This window comes from Poromitra crassiceps (assembly GCF_964638095.1).
Source record: "Poromitra crassiceps genome assembly, chromosome: 1".
NCBI classification, from domain to species: domain Eukaryota; kingdom Metazoa; phylum Chordata; class Actinopteri; order Beryciformes; family Melamphaidae; genus Poromitra; species Poromitra crassiceps.
Window position 1 is genome coordinate 102,689,081 of NC_139623.1, and position 16,560 is coordinate 102,705,640.

Genomic DNA, 16,560 nt, shown 5'->3' on the forward strand with positions numbered 1-16,560 from the left:
CTCACGCAGTCAATACTGCATCGTGCGCAAGTAATTGCAATGATTATAGCATTATACAGAATTAGATAATGCATTACATGTATCAACAAGGTAGACCCAGAATCCCAAAATCCGTGAAGAGTGAGTGATGATGAGGCTATAGGACCTGTGATCCTTCCACCCAGATACCTATTATGCATTTAGTGAATATCACACTGGTTGAACTCAACGTGCTCCCTTTTGATATCATCCACATGTGTCTGTGACATATAGATGCCCACTGCCATACTAGAAACCCTATGGTCTATATGAAACCCAGCAATGTTGTTTCCTATGAACTTTTATGATTAAATAATGTCTTGGACTATTTTCAATAATGAAGACTACTTAACAGCTGATGCCCAGTCCAGGTCATATCACAGTGCACGCCCCCTTTCTTTGAGGTTGTATAACCATTCATTGTTAGGCTCGCCCCCTTTCTCTGATGCTGTCTCCTCACCCATTCACAGTTTACCACACGTGGCAATAACCAATCAGCCCAAGCTATTCCTCTCCAGCTGATCCCAATCACCTAATCAGCATAGTATATCAGGGTCCATGTTTTACTCTGTTTGGTATGTGCTGTGCCATGTGTCATTCTCAGTTGCTGATCATCAACGCTGAAGCAATTGTTTTTGCCCCACCTCCTCCCCTGACCACCACCATCATCATGACTCCTGATTGAAGAATTCCCTCTGTCAATAAAGCATAACGAAAATACATTTTTAAAATTAAGGATGGAAGACAAAAAAGAACAAGCATCAATTAAGGGGATATAACAGAATGTGAAGAAAGCACATGAATTGAATGTAATTTAATTTAGTGTTATTACATAAGCAAAAAAGAACATCAATGAAATGTTTGTTGTTGTTTTGACCAGATTTGTTCCCCCCCCCCCCCCCCCCCCCAGAGATGTATAATTCGACTTTTGAAGTGCCTGGCTAAGGTAAAGGCTATATTTTAGCTTTTAGTCAAATTAGAAATAGTTAAATACACTTAGTTATGGCAAGAGATTAATTTCTAGACATCCAAACAGTTACACTTATCACCTTTCTAAACTGACTAAAAGCAAAGATATAGCTATTTCCTGGTTTCAGCCAATTATTACGCTAATTTCCCGTTTTTGGCAATTCATTCGCTCATTATGCTAATTACTCAAACTGCCCAACATGCAACTTTTAGCATCCAAGTTGAATTTCCTCCAGTTCATAGGAAACACCATTACCGAGTCCAAGACATTTCCAGGAGACTAGTACATGTAGGGCACTTAAGCAAAGGATTTCTGAGTGGTGTCACCTTTTTCAATATCATTGAGTTTGCATAAACCTAACTTAACTTAATACAGATGTTTGGTTATTGCATTGACACCATGGAGCTCCCTTCTCGGGCGCAGTCTTGTCCTTGAATCAAGGAGATAGACTGATCAAGGACCTTGATCAACGGGCCCGATGTGTGAAAGCATTTTGCCACTTCCAGCACAGACTCCTCTTGTCTCAGCTTCACTGACAAATTGGTTTGTAGAATGTTCCCTTGAAAGAACAAGAAGACAATCACTGCTCTCAGAAATGTTGTCGTTTTAAGTCAAACACTAAGGATGATGATTAGTCTGATTGCGTTCATGTTCATATTTTAATTTTACTTCACTGCACATGTAAAATACCTTTGAGGTTGATTCCCTTAAGTGATGGTGTTTGATATCACTCAAAGAATGATCCAAAACAACGAGTAACTCTATCAGTGTACTTTATCTGAGTGTTAATGCACTTTCCTGAATTATAACACTACAGGGTCAGTTGACCAGTGAGTGACCGGAAGCTGAGCCATGATAATAATCATAATAAAAGGCTTGTTCCTTAATTAAACTTTGAATTCCCTGTGGTCATGTGCTCAACTAGAAGCACTCAAACCCGCCTGCCTGGCTGTGTGCCAAGTCAATCCCATTTTACTTTCAGATCACACACGGCACAGGTTAAGAGGATCAGAAGGCGAAGGAGAGACTCTTCACCCGGAAAGCAGGAGTCTACTTATCGCTGGAGGAACATTTTCCTGCACGACAGCCTCCTGCCTGCTTCCACATGACTAAACCTGGACAAGTTTATGGAACCAGAAGGAAATTTAAAGTGCTGTGAGGAACCAGTCACCACTCTGTAAGCAGCCCTACCCTCAGAGGGTTTATTGTACAATCCCTCCATAGACTCACTGCTCGATCCGAATCCACAAAACTCAAGCATAGTCCTTAGTCAACTCAGTTTCAGTATACAATGCAATGTAACATTTAGATATGACTTGTGTGCCACAGCCAATCAGCTGCATAGAGTCATTCATAATTTCACTTACATTGTCTGTTTGTGTTGGTATTGAAGCATATGACTAAATGGCAGGTGAATCATTTTGATGTTCAAGATTCAAGATTCAAGATTTTTATTGTCACTCCATGGTACAAGTACCACGTGTGAAATTCTTGTGCAGTGGACTCCGTTTACGACATAGTACAAATAGGCAACAAGCAATAAGTAATAGGCAATAAGAAATAGGCAGAAATAGGCAATAAGACAGCAATAAGGCAATAAGAAATAGGCATCTATAAGCAATAAGACAAGTCGGTGGCTTATACGACAGTGGCATATTCATTGCACATAGGTGCACATGTCATGTGCATACGTTAGACGTGTTCAGACATTCCAAATTCGACGTTTTATACATACATGTGCAAATAGCATGTACCTTATTAAACATACACTTACATTTACAATTAAACGTTAGGCACCTTATTAAACATACACTTAAATTTACAATTAAACATTAGGCATCCGTAATAGTAGCAGCTGCAGTACGGTACGGTACGACTACTGCACTATTTGTGCATATTTAGGAGTCTCGTGGCCTGCGGGAAGAAACTGTTCCTCAAGCGATTTGTGCGTGTTTTTGGAACCCTGTATCTCCTCCCTGAGGGTAGCAGGGAGAACAGGCTGTTGTGGGGATGGTTTGTGTCTTTGATGATCTTCAGGGACCTCCTGAGGCACCGCTGGTTGTACAGTTCGTGCAGTTCTGGCAGTTCACCTCCTGTTACGTGCTGGGCCGCGCGCCTCACCCTCCGTAGCGCTCTGCGGTCCATGGTGGTACAGTTCCCGTACCAGGCGGTGAAGCCGCCTGTCAGCAGGCTTTCAATGGTGCCTCTGTAGAAGTCCCCGAGGATTTCTTTCCTCAGCCCGAATTTCTTCAGGCGCCTGAGTCCGTGTAGTCGCTGTTGGGCCTTTTTGACAAGAGTGGCGGTGTGGCCGGCCCAGGTCAGGTCCTGGTGGATGTTGACTCCCAGGTACTTGAAGCTGTCCACCCTTTCCACCACTGTGCCGTTGATGGTGATTGGGGGGTGTGCGCCCCCCCCTCTCCTGTAGTCTACAATGATCTCCTTAAGTAAGCTGCCATCAGCCAATGCTATGCAATTGTCAATATATTTAAGTTCCACCAAACTTTATAATTTCTTCCATGACCGATACCAACTTGAAACAATTGTTTCACATTAGGTAGAAAATTGTCAGGGCGGTTAGGTCTGACCTGGAAATGGACTTTTTGTATGTCTGCTGAGAGGCACACAACGTTCCATGGGGTTCTGTGTGATTCTGTTCGGAAGTTATATTGTGAAAACCCCTAATCCATTGCCATGCCCCCTTTGGTCAATTGGTATGGAAAATGAATCAGTTCTTCCTTGCCCCATGCATGACCAACCTTTCCTCAAGGTTTTGATGTTTTGAGATATCCTGCTAACAAAATGGGTAAAAAAAACATATAGTCCAAGGTCACAATATCAGATCTGACCCATAATTGCGCTATAAAAAATTAACTTCAATTATAACAAAATAGATCAACCTCTTCATTATTGCCACTAGTTTGGGATTAAATCAAATTAACAGCTGGTAAGAACCAGGGAAGTGTTACAGCCTTAAACAGAAACAAAATTATGGTTAGAGCATGAACAGTCAATTTTAGGTAGATGGGAACTTGAACTACCGGTATGCAAAATGTTCTTGTACATCATGTTTACTGTGCAAACTATGCAGCACATACAACCAGTCTCCCAAAATAATTTATTTCAATACCTCAATTGCAACCAAAACATTTCCTTTTCAGTTGTTTGAGTGGTGTTATTATTTTCGTCTCTGAGAAACAGCTCAGCAGCCATGAAAGACTCTCTTTATCCCCCTCTACTTTTTAGAGTATTTTCAAGGACAACTGCCGACAGCCATTCAAGTGTTTTGCCTTGGTTTCTAAGATACTGTGTGTGTGTGTGTGTGTGTGTGTGTGTGTGTGTGTGTGTGTGTGTGTGTGTGTGTGTGTGTGTGCGTGCGTGTGTGTGCGTGCGTGCGTGCGTGCATGTGTGTGTGTGTGTGTCCTGCCAAGTTTCATTTTCAATTTTGCTGTGTTTATCCAGCAGACTCTCTGCAGTCTGTTCACAAAGAGCTGGCCCTGACAGCTAGGGCAAAATGTGGCAGAATTGCAGAGAGGCTGACAGAAAAAGTGGAAGTGATGGCTGTCATCCCTGAGCACCACTTTATAAGGGAACATATCTGCACAGAGTCACAGACAGTATGGTGAGTTCTGCACAGACAGTACGGTGAGTAGTATGGTGCGTTCTGCACAGACAGTATGGTGAGTTCTGCACAGACAGTATGGTGAGTTCTGCACAGACAGTATGGTGAGTTCTACACAGACAGTATGGTGAGTTCTGCACAGACAGTATGGTGAGTTCTACACAGACAGTATGGTGAGTTCTGCACAGACAGTATGGTGAGTTCTGCACAGACAGTATGGTGAGTTCTACACAGACAGTATGGTGAGTTCTGCACAGACAGTATGGTGAGTTCTGCACAGACAGTATGGTGAGTTCTGCACAGACAGTATGGTGAGTTCTACACAGACAGTATGGTGAGTTCTGCATCACACAGTATGGTGAGTTCTGCACAGACAGTATGGTGAGTTCTGCACAGACAGTATGGTGAGTTCTGCATCACACAGTATGGTGAGTTCTACACAGACAGTATGGTGAATTCTACACAGACAGTATGGTGAGTTCTACACAGACAGTATGGTGAGTTCTACACAGACAGTATGGTGAGTTCTGCACAGACAGTATGGTGAGTTCTACACAGACAGTATGGTGAGTTCTGCATCACACAGTATGGTGAGTTCTACACAGACAGTATGGTGAGTTCTGCACAGACAGTATGGGGGTGAGTTCTGCACCACACAGTATGGTGAGTTCTGCACAGACCAGTGGCGCCGGAACGAGTTTGCAAATTCTTTTTTTCCAATGTTCCAAAAATTGACGTTTTTTTTAACGTCTGGATGATTTTTAGCCATATTTAGAGGAATATCTAATTTTAAATTAACATTAGGATTATACTGTAGTGATGTAATTATTCAGTATTTTCTCCTTTTCTCACTCACTTGGTGACCTGCTCTCCCTTTAGGTCATTTTACAATTACACTACAACAGACAGCAACACAGGCAGAAACACTGAACTTATTATTATTATTATTATTATCACTTCGAAACACAGTGCAAAACTTGTCATCTCAACACAAAAATAAAATAACAATAACCGTATACGATTATAGCAGCAGCCAATGACAGTGAGTGCACTGCAGTACAGAGTCCAGGTCTGTCTGTCTCTCAGGTGTAATAATCCCACAATGATCACGGCTTTAACAAGTGTCACAGGCTGTGTAAACAGTGTAAAGTGGGCTCTCTGTAATTTGATCCCTGGCTCTGTCTGTCTCAGGTGTAATAATCCCACAACGATCATGGCTTTAACAAGCATCACAGGCTGTGTAAACAGTGTAAAGTGGGCTCTAAGCGTCAGGGGCAGTTGCCCCCTCAGATTTTTTTTTTTTTTTTTAGGGGGACCAAATTTTAAGGGGGACAAAATGTCCCCATGTCCCCCTTGTTCCGGCGCCAGTGGCACAGACAGTATGGTGAGTTCTGCACCACACAGTATGGTGAGTTCTGCACCACACAGTATGGTGAGTTCTGCACAGACAGTATGGTGAGTTCTGCACAGACAGTATGGGGGTGAGTTCTGCACAGACAGTATGGTGAGTTCTGCACAGACAGTATGGTGAGTTCTACACAGACAGTATGGTGAGTTCTACACAGACAGTATGGTGAGTTCTGCACAGACAGTATGGTGAGTTCTGCACAGACAGTATGGTGAGTTCTGCACAGACAGTATGGTGAGTTCTACACAGACAGTATGGTGAGTTCTACACAGACAGTATGGTGAGTTCTGCACAGACAGTATGGTGAGTTCTGCACAGACAGTATGGTGAGTTCTACACAGACAGTATGGTGAGTCCTGCACAGACAGTATGGTGAGTTCTACACAGACAGTATGGTGAGTTCTGCATCACACAGTATGGTGAGTTCTGCACAGACAGTATGGTGAGTTCTACACAGACAGTATGGTGAGTTCTGCACAGACAGTATGGTGAGTTCTGCACAGACAGTATGGTGAGTTCTGCACAGACAGTATGGTGAGTTCTACACAGACAGTATGGTGAGTTCTGCACCACACAGTATGGTGAGTTCTGCACAGACAGTATGGTGAGTTCTGCACAGACAGTATGGTGAGTTCTGCACAGACAGTATGGTGAGTTCTGCACAGACAGTATGGTGAGTTCTACACAGACAGTATGGTGAGTTCTGCACAGACAGTATGGTGAGTTCTGCACAGACAGTATGGTGAGTTCTGCACAGACAGTATGGTGAGTTCTGCACAGACAGTATGGTGAGTTCTGCACAGACAGTATGGTGAGTTCTGCACAGACAGTATGGTGAGTTCTACACAGACAGTATGGTGAGTTCTGCACAGACAGTATGGTGAGTTCTGCACAGACAGTATGGTGAGTTCTGCACAGACAGTATGGTGAGTTCTGCACAGACAGTATGGTGAGTTCTGCACAGACAGTATGGTGAGTTCTACACAGACAGTATGGTGAGTTCTGCACAGACAGTATGGTGAGTTCTGCACAGACAGTATGGTGAGTTCTGCACAGACAGTATGGTGAGTTCTGCACAGACAGTATGGGGGTGATTTCTGCACCAGACAACAGCACTATGGAAGCACATGCCTCCTCTGACTTACCAGCAGAACTGAACCATATGTTCCCTATGAATTGCAGTATTAGTTAGGGACCCAGCAGGAGGTTTCGGAGAGTTGTTGTGATTCCTTGAACAGGTAAATTTTTGACACATTGAAGTTGATTGAGGATATAAAGAGGATGCTGTTGGAGTAATGACGTCTGGAGGTGATGAAGACGTTCATTAGGTTCTCAGCAGTCAAATGAACAGGTGTTGCCAGACTGAGGAAGGCGGTCTTTGCATCTTCTTCAACCACACCAATGAAATGGCAAAGATGCAATCCAGTATGGTGCCAAGGTTGTGGACTTGCGATGAAGTGACACAGAGCGAGAGGAAGGGGGGATTGTAACGCCAATACATAGGCCTAATTCTCATTTAAGATTCATCGCAGTTAAGCATGATCATTTCCTTTTTAAGGCAAGCAGTTGGTCAGGTTTAGCAGTTGTCATAGATAATGAATTTGAGGTTGAGGTTCCATTTGTTCTATTTGTTTTGGTTTCTGTCAGCGAAGTTGTGTGTGTGTGAGAGCGATGTGTGCAAGAGAGGACTTATTGGTGGCAGATGAGAAGAGCTAGATGACAAAGGCTGAAATAAGATGGTGGCATCATCTGGCATCAGAAGTGAGGAGGTCATTTGTGACTTTTAGAGGCACACACATGCTGACAGTGAGTTATGAAGATGATGAATGGAGATTTTCCAGCACAATGGGACACACAAGGGTATTACAAATTGGGTAGCCAAATGTCCAGACATGTTTTAAATATTCCAGGAGTAAGCTACAGTTCATGGCAAAACAATGAGCAGTAGAGTTGGTAATTCATATGTACTCGTATGTATGTATGTATATATATAATTCATATATTTGAAAGAAATATAAATGCCCCATTAGGTTGGCAGGGCGGTACTGTAGATAAATGCTGTTGTCAGAAGTTTGTACCCATATGCAGTTTATTATGCTTACAAGATAGGGACAACGTAGTTCTGATAGTGTGTCAGTCAAATACAGCTATTCCACCACTACAGTCATCAATGTGTGGTTTGTCCATGTACACAGACCCACCTGGCGTGTTTGGATTTATATAAGTACTTGTTGTTTTCACTATGTTTTAGTGAGACAAAGGGCCTCAAATTAATTAATTTAGGAAACTTTTGTTTTCTAATAACTGGGTAGTAAACAGGTCTAATTTCACTTGGAATTGTTTTCTGTTTGGCTGGAGGAATCTTGCCAGGGAATGAAACTGCATTCGATGTCCACTTTTGTTGTTGTGAGGATGTAATTCTGGAGCAATCAACACGCTTACAGGACCACAGAGCAGGAATAGCATTTACTGAAGAACAGTCATTAAACTTACATTGAGAGTTTTACTTTGCGAGTAGTGAAGGTGATGCATGGCTCCAAGTGCCTTGCTGGTGGCACTGAGATAACGCTGAGCACAGAACTCAAATACTTTGAAGGTGCAGGTGCTGGGTTCCCAGGAGGAGACGGTGGCACCAGAAGGTAATCCATAACATGGCAGGTGTGATGGAAGGGCCACCGAGGGCTAATTGCGGTAAAGCAGAAGTGGGCCGGTGTGAGATAGTGCTGCGAACAGCAGCCGAAAAGCTGTCCGAAAAGTCAAGACTCGAGGACAAAAGCGTGGGGGCTGAAGTGAAGACAGTCTGAAATGTGCTTAAACAAGCAGGCCAGTGTAGCAGGATTAAACAGCCAACCATGTCTCAGTATAATGGAGATTGTTGTTGGATCCATGCATCAGCAAGAGCAGGTAAGATACTATATTGGCATGCTTCTATTTACCTGAATGCCCTCTGACAGAGAACTCCAGGAAACGTCTTGCTACTGTATGTCAGAGGCACCATGGAAGGGCCTACAACAGAGAAGACGGATAATCAGGGTGAACAAGATGAAAATAAATTGGTCACTGAGGGAGCTAAAGGCCAGAGGACCGATGGCTTTCACCTTACCCCGAGGGTAGCAGAGCCACAGAGCAGGACCGGGGTCTCAGGTGGGGTGCGTGTCATCCACCACACTGTTACAGAGTTCCAATTAGCCAAATGTCACGGATAAGCCTTTCCAGGCAAGGTTACACATAATGGTACTGAAAAGGTTCTCTCCGTCACATAGGGTGCACTTTCACAAAATGGTGCTGTTCACGCAGGAGAGGGTGCAGACTTTAATAAAGAAGGAAACCACGCAGTGATAACAGAGGTGGACGGACAGTGCAAAGACATTGGTAACATTGATCAATAAAGTATTTGCAGACAGCTAAGATATCATATTTTCATTATATGTATAGCCTGGCTGTCCCCAGATGTTCTACCAATATAACTGCATTTAAGGACTAAGGAGGCTGGTAATGGCACCAGCATGGTCACCTCTAGGTGATACATGCATTCACTTGTGAAATATAACATTGACAAGCTATCTTTATCATAATTTCTTCTGAACTAATCAGCTGCATTTCCTAACCTTAGAGTCATGCCTAAAATATATATTGGAACCACTGAAAGCGCTTTCATCACATCCTCTGTATTTCCTTGTAACATCCTGACGTTTCTCCTTATGCCTAAATTGGCTCAGCAGTGGGGTGAAGGTGCTAAGGAAAGGATATGCTATATGGAAATTTTTACATCTTATTATCTTTTCAAGGATAGAGACTTTTGACTTTTCACTGTGAGGCTGTTATTGCTAATGTAACCCCTAGACTGTCATAACTTCTAATGATATTGATTTATGGTCTCTAGATAAGAGGGTGATAGGGTGAGAATTTCCTCCATAGAGCACATTCTTTGCTTGCCTTCCCTATTACTGTTGGGGGTGATTTATGAAAATGACTTTAAAGATTAATATCTTCATTCTTGGCTATTTAGTGATGACAGGTTTACCTGTATGAAACCTGTAGAAAATTGAGCCTGAAGTTAGGTTACGTATCCACGTTTCTTACCATACTTATCTAATTTGAAGTAATTGCACCGATAGTTATACAATAACATTTTTGCATTCAAATGTAGTTACATGGTACCAGACCTGTAAAATGAAGCGCCAAATGTAGTTCATGTGTATTTACATGGTACCGGACCTGTAAATTGAAGTGAATCTATTCAACTGCAGTTCATATGTAGATACATGTTGAATAGAATAGTTGAATAGATTCACTTCATTTTACAGGTCCGGTACCATGTAAATACATATGAACTACATTTGAATAGATTCACTTCCATTTACAGGTGCGGTAACATGTAAATACATATGAACTACATTTGAATAGAGATCACATAATTTTACAGGTCCGGTATATGAACGCAAAAATTTTATTGTATAACTATCGGTGCAATTACTGTGTAATTACTTTGAAGTTCATGTCTAATTACATATATAGTTCATACATTGTTAGGGACCTGTCAAATGAATGGTTACCGATATTTCTTATTCATGTATTAACCGATTGTCTTTTTTAGTTGTAATGGAAATTTGGTATACACTCTTTATACACTCAGTACACTCTTTACTATGAATATGAAAATAAAACAGATTTGGTCACAGAAAAATCCCCAAAACATTCCTGGAGGAGATTGTCTTTTTGCATCCCCTCTCCACAGGGAGGTCAGAGGTCAGGCTCAGGAGGAGCTGGTGGGGATTCAGCGTCTGGCTCAAGAACAATCAGCAGGGTGGATGCTGGCCAACACAGCGGCTTGACGCCAGGCCTTCTGGTTTAAGAACCGTCTCCCCACTACCACTACTGCCTCCTACTGTCTCCCCACTACCACTACTGCCTCCTACTGTCTCCCCACTAGTGCCTCCTACTGTCTCCTCACTACCACTACTGCCTCCTACTGTCTCCTCACTACCACTACTGCCTCCTACTGTCTCCTGACTACTGCCTCCTACTGTCTCCTCACTACCACTACTGCCTCCTACTGTCTCCTCACTACCACTACTGCCTCCTACTGTCTCCCCACTACTGCCTCCTACTGTCTCCTTACTACTGCCTCCTACTGTCTCCTCACTACCACTACTGCCTCCTACTGTCTCCCCACTACTGCCTCCTACTGTCTCCTCACTACCACTACTGCCTCCTACTGTCTCCTCACTACCACTACTGCCTCCTACTGTCTCCTCACTACTGCCTCCTACTGTCTCCTCACTACCACTACTGCCTCCTACTGTCTCCCCACTACCACTACTGCCTCCTACTGTCTCCTCACTACCACTACTGCCTCCTACTGTCTCCTCACTACCACTACTGCCTCCTACTGTCTCCTCACTACCACTACTGCCTCCTACTGTCTCCTACTGTCTCCTCACTACCACTACTGCCTCCTACTGTCTCCTCACTACTGCCTCCTACTGTCTCCTCACTACTGCCTCCTACTGTCTCCTCACTACTGCCTCCTACTGTCTCCTCACTACTGCCTCCTCACTACTGCCTCCTACTGTCTCGTCACTACTGCCTCCTACTGTCTCCCCACTACCACTACTGCCTCCTACTGTCTCCCCACTACTGCCTCCTACTGTCTCCCCACTACTGCCTCCTACTGCCTCCTACTGTCTCCCCACTACCACTACTGCCTCCTACTGTCTCCCCACTACTGCCTCCTACTGTCTCCCCACTACCACTACTGCCTCCTACTGTCTCCTCACTACTGCCTCCTACTGTCTCCTCACTACCACTACTGCCTCCTACTGTCTCCTCACTACTGCCTCCTACTGTCTCCTGACTACTGCCTCCTACTGTCTCGTCACTACTGCCTCCTACTGTCTCCTCACTACCACTACTGCCTCCTACTGTCTCCCCACTACTGCCTCCTACTGTCTCCTCACTACCACTACTGCCTCCTACTGTCTCCCCACTACTGCCTCCTACTGTCTCCCCACTACCACTACTGCCTCCTACTGTCTCCTCACTACCACTACTGCCTCCTACTGTCTCCTCACTACTGCCTCCTACTGTCTCCTCACTACCACTACTGCCTCCTACTGTATCCTCACTACCACTACTGCCTCCTACTGTCTCCTCACTACTGCCTCCTACTGTCTCCTCACTACCACTACTGCCTCCTACTGTCTCCCCACTACTGCCTCCTACTGTCTCCCCACTACCACTACTGCCTCCTACTGTCTCCTCACTACCACTACTGCCTCCTACTGTCTCCTCACTACTGCCTCCTACTGTCTCCTAACTACTGCCTCCTACTGTCTCGTCACTACTGCCTCCTACTGTCTCCTCACTACCACTACTGCCTCCTACTGTCTCCCCACTACTGCCTCCTACTGTCTCCCCACTACCACTACTGCCTCCTACTGTCTCCTCACTACCACTACTGCCTCCTACTGTCTCCCCACTACTGCCTCCTACTGTCTCCTCACTACCACTACTGCCTCCTACTGCCTCCTACTGTCTCCTCACTACCACTACTGCCTCCTACTGTCTCATACTGTCTCCCCACTACTGCCTCCTACTGTCTCCTCACTACCACTACTGCCTTCTACTGCCTCCTACTGTCTCCTCACTACTGCCTCCTACTGTCTCCTCACTACTGCCTCCTACTGTCTCCTCACTACTGCCTCCTACTGTCTCCTCACTACTGCCTCCTACTGTCTCGTCACTACTGCCTCCTACTGTCTCCTCACTACCACTACTGCCTCCTACTGTCTCCTCACTACCACTACTGCCTCCTACTGCCTCCTACTGTCTCCTCACTACTGCCTCCTACTGTCTCGTCACTACTGCCTCCTACTGTCTCCTCACTACCACTACTGCCTCCTACTGTCTCCTCACTACCACTACTGCCTCCTACTGCCTCCTACTGTCTCCTCACTACTGCCTCCTACTGTCTCGTCACTACTGCCTCCTACTGTCTCGTCACTACTGCCTCCTACTGTCTCCTCACTACCACTACTGCCTCCTACTGTCTCCTCACTACCACTACTGCCTCCTACTGTCTCGCCACTACTGCCTCCTACTGTCTCCCCACTACCACTACTGCCTCCTACTGTCTCCTACTGTCTCCCCACTACTGCCTCCTACTGTCTCCTCACTACCACTACTGCCTCCTACTGTCTCCTCACTACCACTACTGCCTCCTACTGTCTCCCCACTACCACTACTGCCTCCTACTGCCTCCCCACTACCACTACTGCCTCCTACTGTCTCCTCACTACCACTACTGCCTCCTACTGTCTCCTCACTACTGCCTCCTACTGTCTCCTCACTACCACTACTGCCTCCTACTGCCTCCTACTGCCTCCTACTGTCTCCTCACTACCACTACTGCCTCCTACTGCCTCCTACTGTCTCCTCACTACCACTACTGCCTCCTACTGTCTCCCCACTACTGCCTCCTACTGTCTCCTCACTACTGCCTCCTACTGTCTCCTCACTACCACTACTGCCTCCTACTGTCTCCTCACTACCACTACTGCCTCCTACTGCCTCCTACTGTCTCCTCACTACTGCCTCCTACTGTCTCGTCACTACTGCCTCCTACTGTCTCCTCACTACCACTACTGCCTCCTACTGTCTCCTCACTACCACTACTGCCTCCTACTGTCTCCTCACTACCACTACTGCCTCCTACTGTCTCCTCACTACTGCCTCCTACTGTCTCCTCACTACTGCCTCCTACTGTCTCGTCACTACTGCCTCCTACTGTCTCCTCACTACCACTACTGCCTCCTACTGTCTCCCCACTACTGCCTCCTACTGTCTCCCCACTACCACTACTGCCTACTACTGTCTCCTACTGTCTCCCCACTACTGCCTCCTACTGTCTCCTCACTACCACTACTGCCTCCTACTGTCTCCTCACTACCACTACTGCCTCCTACTGTCTCCCCACTACCACTACTGCCTCCTACTGCCTCCCCACTACCACTACTGCCTCCTACTGTCTCCTCACTACCACTACTGCCTCCTACTGTCTCCTCACTACTGCCTCCTACTGTCTCCTCACTACCACTACTGCCTCCTACTGCCTCCTACTGCCTCCTACTGTCTCCTCACTACCACTACTGCCTCCTACTGCCTCCTACTGTCTCCTCAATACCACTACTGCCTCCTACTGTCTCCCCACTACTGCCTCCTACTGTCTCCTCACTACTGCCTCCTACTGTCTCCTCACTACTGCCTCCTACTGTCTCCTCACTACCACTACTGCCTCCTACTGCCTCCTACTGTCTCCTCACTACCACTACTGCCTCCTACTGCCTCCCCACTACCACTACTGCCTCCTACTGTCTCCCCACTACCACTAATGCCTCCTACTGCCTCCTACTGTCTCCCCACTACAGCCTCCTACTGCCTCCTACTGTCTCCTCACTACCACTACTGCCTCCTACTGCCTCCTACTGCCTCCCCACTACCACTACTCCACTACCACTACTGCCTCCTATGCCACCCTGCTGCCCAACTTTATTTCAGTTAACCAATACGTGATGCAAAAGAGGCCAGAAAAATCATAGCCACCCCAAATTGTACATAAAAGAAAAAAGACAGCATTAGCTTAACCACAACTAAACCCAGGACATCTTGTCAATCTTTGCCAAGATGTAAAACTTCAAATGTTGTCACATTAGATTGTAGAAGACATAGAAAACCAGCAATATCATCCTCAACACCTGAGGATGATTCAGGAATTGAATTGAGTATTCAAATTCCTTTAATGATTATGCGATGTAGCACACCATAGTCTGACATAGTCTGATATCAGCAATAGGCCTTAGCTCAGTGTATGTATAGTCTGACATAGTCTGATATCAGCAATAGGCCTTAGCTCAGTGTATGGGACTGTGGATGGCATTCAAAGGCACTATAAGGAGAATGAATAGTTCAGTTTGACATACACATTTTATTTTGCATCAAAGGATTGAAAAATGCCCATACTGTATGTGGCTGTGTATTCCTGAGGGCAAACCAATCTGGCAGGTAAAGATTATTCACAGGGAGAGCCATTACAAGAACAATAATGAGAAGAGAACCATCAAAATGAGTGTTAAAACACTGCATCGTCAATCTCGTTGGCAGAAAATGGTAACTGGCTGCATTATAAACTGGAAAAGGTTTTAATATTAAAGCGATCCTCAACGTCAACATGTTCAGTTGCCAGTTCTATACATCTTTATAAGATATAACCATTGAATGGTGCGGTAGATGACACCAAATCATACGAGTACAAGTACTTCAATGTCTAAAATCACTTCTCATTAAATCAGGCACCTCATCAGTCTTTAGGGGACACTAGGATGTTTTGATTTTCAGGGGATTCCAGGACATTTTAACTTTCAGGGGCTACCAGGACATTTTGTATTTCCCCCCCACAAGGTAACGCATGACCTATGGCTTCCACCCACTCCCTTCCATCTTCCCATTTCCCTTTACTCTCATATTGTCCTTAGAGTATTGCACTGTCATCATTTTTTCAATGTTACTCTTGGATGTAAATGAAAAAGTATTGTTGTTTTTTGCTGTCTGTTTGGGAAAGGCAGCAGGGAAAGACCCTACTTCCTATGCCCTTGCTTTGGATACCACAAACTAATTTGTTACTTTGTTACCATAAAAAAACATATTCTGGTAACCATTTGCAAAGAGTTCTTACATGTACAATGCATAATAGGATTCCCAGTAACTTTACAGTAGTATGAAACACAGAGCAACATATCGCAAGTTATTTTGGCATATTATTCTCAGGTCTTAATTTGTTTTGTTTTTTTCCCCCTCATAACTTTCAATATATGGGTATTTTTCAAAAAGAGTACAGCCAAGTATATATTCTGTTTAGGTGCTGTTGAACATACAGTAGACATCCCTCTTTGCCATTATGATTCTCCTCCTCAGCTCAGCTGACGATGAGTTTGTGCTTATTATCACCAAAAAACGCTCTGTGCAAAGTACCACAATACAGTCGCTTCATCAAAATAAGCCAACATTTTGAGCATTAAAGAAAAACAATTCACAATAATATTAAATCACAATTAAAAGAGACAACATCATCAGGTTTGGCTTGCATAGCAAAGCAAAAGAAAGAGAAAATTATTATAAAACAAATATTTACAAATTATGCAAGTCCTTTCACTTTCATGAGTCAATAGATTTTGTTGCGATTTTTCTTCATCTCCATTGTGTGAATTGTTGTACATGGTGTGACAGAGAATAGAAGCGAACATGTAACATACAGTTGATTCTTTTGAAGAGGGGGGTGGAAGTAACACTGAGATTGGTGTCTGTGTCTGTACATGACATTTACAGCTCTGCATCTTATCTTGCCCTTTCTCTCTCCGGCTCCACTCTGTCTCCTCTCCTGCCACCAACCTTCATGCTGGGTCTCGCTGAGAGAAACCTTCATGCTGGGTCGCTCGCTAAGAGAAATCTCATTGCGCTTATAAACAAGGTGTCCTGGAACGGGCAGCG